This window comes from Chaetura pelagica, unplaced genomic scaffold (assembly GCF_000747805.2).
Source record: "Chaetura pelagica isolate M959 unplaced genomic scaffold, ChaPel_1.0 scaffold439, whole genome shotgun sequence".
Taxonomy (NCBI): Eukaryota; Metazoa; Chordata; class Aves; order Apodiformes; family Apodidae; genus Chaetura; species Chaetura pelagica.
Genome location: NW_009954451.1, coordinates 96561 through 98876, shown reverse-complemented (window position 1 = coordinate 98876; position 2316 = coordinate 96561). Strand labels below are relative to the sequence as shown.

The window sequence follows — 2316 nt, the reverse complement described above, 5'->3', positions numbered from 1 at the left end:
CAGGAGCTCCATGTCCTCCTTGTGTTGGGGGCTCCAGAACTGGACCCAGTGCTTCACAGCCCAGTCCAACTGGACTCAGGTCTCCTGAGGGCTCAGTCAATGGGGACAATCCCCTCCCTTCCCCTCCTGCTGCTGCAGCCCAGGACACTGGTGGCTTTCCCAGTTGGCTTTTCAGCAGCAGAGGATGGGGGAGGCCCATCTCACTACTTCTGCCTGCTAAAAATGTTTCACAGCAGAGACAAGAGACAGTTGCTCTGAGCCAGGTTGTTCTTTTCTTTTAAAACTCCTCTTTCCATGAGGGATTTTGCAGCCCATGGTCTGGCAGTGAGGAAACTGGCTGGTACTGGGATGCATCTCCTGGTGACCAGGAGCTGAGAAGATGCACCAGCAGGATGCCTTCCTATCAGTCCTCAGCCTTTCCTGCCCTGGACCCCCTGCTAATCCCTTCCCCTTCCTGTGCCATGGGAGCCAAGAGCAGAGTTGGCAGTTTTGCTCCACCTGTGTAAGCACAGATTTGATGAGAGCCCCACCAAAGTATCTCAGCTCGGCGTGTTTTATAAATACAGTTCCAAGCCAGAGTCCCCTGAGGACCTCCAGCCCAGATGGCATGTTTTACAAGTTATGAGAAAAGTCAGCAGACAAGCCCAAATGTCACTAACCCCACATGCCACTGAGCAGCTCTTTGGCTGAGAGCTCCTTAACCCTTTGCTGCAGCCAACACTCCAGCCTTGTCCCCGTGGGGGAGGAGATGGTGAGGATCATCAGACCCTGGAACAGTTTGAGATGGAAGGACCTTCAAGATCATCAGGTTCCAACCCCCTGCATGGGCAGGGACACCTCCCACCAGCCCAGGTTGCTCCAAGCCCCATCCAACCTGCCCTTCAGCACTGCCAGGGATGGGGCAGCCACAGCTTCCCTGGGTGACCTGTTTTGGGGGTTGGATCTAGATGATCTTGAAGGTCCCTTCCAACTCCAACCATCCCATGATTCTACAACAAAAGTGTGAAGAGCTCTGGGGTGAGGACTGGGTGGCTGAGGCTTCTGGACAACAAACTATGGAGAACTCAGCATATCCAGAAGGCAATTCCCAGATCCCTCTGGTAAACCCTTCAGGATGTATTCAAGACCAGATCCTGCTTCCAGCCACTCTGACACCCTGCAGCTCATGAGGAGGGTTTTCTGAGCCTGCCTCTCTTCATGTGGGGGAAGGAGAAGACAAAGACCTCTGTGTCTTCACCCAGAGTGAACCTGGAGACATTTACCTCCTTACCCTGCAGCTCATGAGGAGGGTTTTCTGAGCTTGCCTCTCTCTTCATGTGGGGGAAGGAGAAGACACAGACCTCTGTGTCTTCACCCAGAGTGAAGCTGGAGACATTTACCTCTTGATTCCTCTTTAGAGCCCTCCTGAGTGAGATCTTCTGGCACTGGTTATTCATGGTGTCCAAGGACACAGCAACTGGGCCTATCACTTCTCATCCTATAGACACCAGTTCCTTTGAGAGGAGACTATTTGCAGCTTTGGGCTCAGTTTTCTACACTTGAGGTCCCAGAAAGCTCTAGCTTAGGAAACATGAGGAGTTTCTCTCTAAGATGGTTGAGTTTTAGACTCTGGAGGTGGAATTTCTTCTGAAACATGACTTGTGTTGTGTGGGAGATCCCACCAGAGGAGACCATTGCTCTCCTCAACTTGAAACCTCCTGATGTCAAAGCATTTTCAGGAAGTTTTGGAAGAGGTTCCTTCATCTCCCTCCATGCCCTTAACCCATGGCCAAGCAAACCACCAGCAGCCCCTCGATGGATGTTTTAGGTGTAGATCAGCACTTGAGAGGACAATAATGCTCCAATCCCAACAGGAAAGGCACCTCCCAAAGCAGAGGTGGGATTTTTCTACATCAGCATCCTGCTTTGGATGGTCACTCCAAGAAAGATGCAAATCCCTGCTTGGAAATGCTGCCTCAGCACATTATTGCAACGTCAGCACGAAGCTGCTCCTCCAGCAACTGACTCAATGACTTCATCTAAACAAGCTGCCCAGAAAGAGCTTTCTCAGGAGTCACCAGGAGCTTTCCTTGGAGGCTGATCTTCCAGAGTAGGCAAACAAACTGTCAAGCAACAAGGAGCCCAGTGGCAATTTGGCAGAAGATAAAAGGCCATGGGCTAAATGGGACCAGTTGCAACCACCCTGCTTGAACCAAGCCCAGCAGAGAGAGCTCCCAGCAACTGCTGCTCCTGTCCCCATGGGCTGGGAAATCATAGACATATTATAGACTGGTTTGGGTGGGAAGGGACCTTCAAGATCATCTAGATCCAACCCCC

General features: G+C 51.6%; 1 protein-coding gene across 1 annotated transcript in view; it reads right to left on the bottom strand.

The window, feature by feature from the left end:
* FBN3 (fibrillin 3) overlaps positions 1 to 2316 on the bottom strand; it is an 89535-nt gene that overhangs the window by 86632 nt on the left and 587 nt on the right.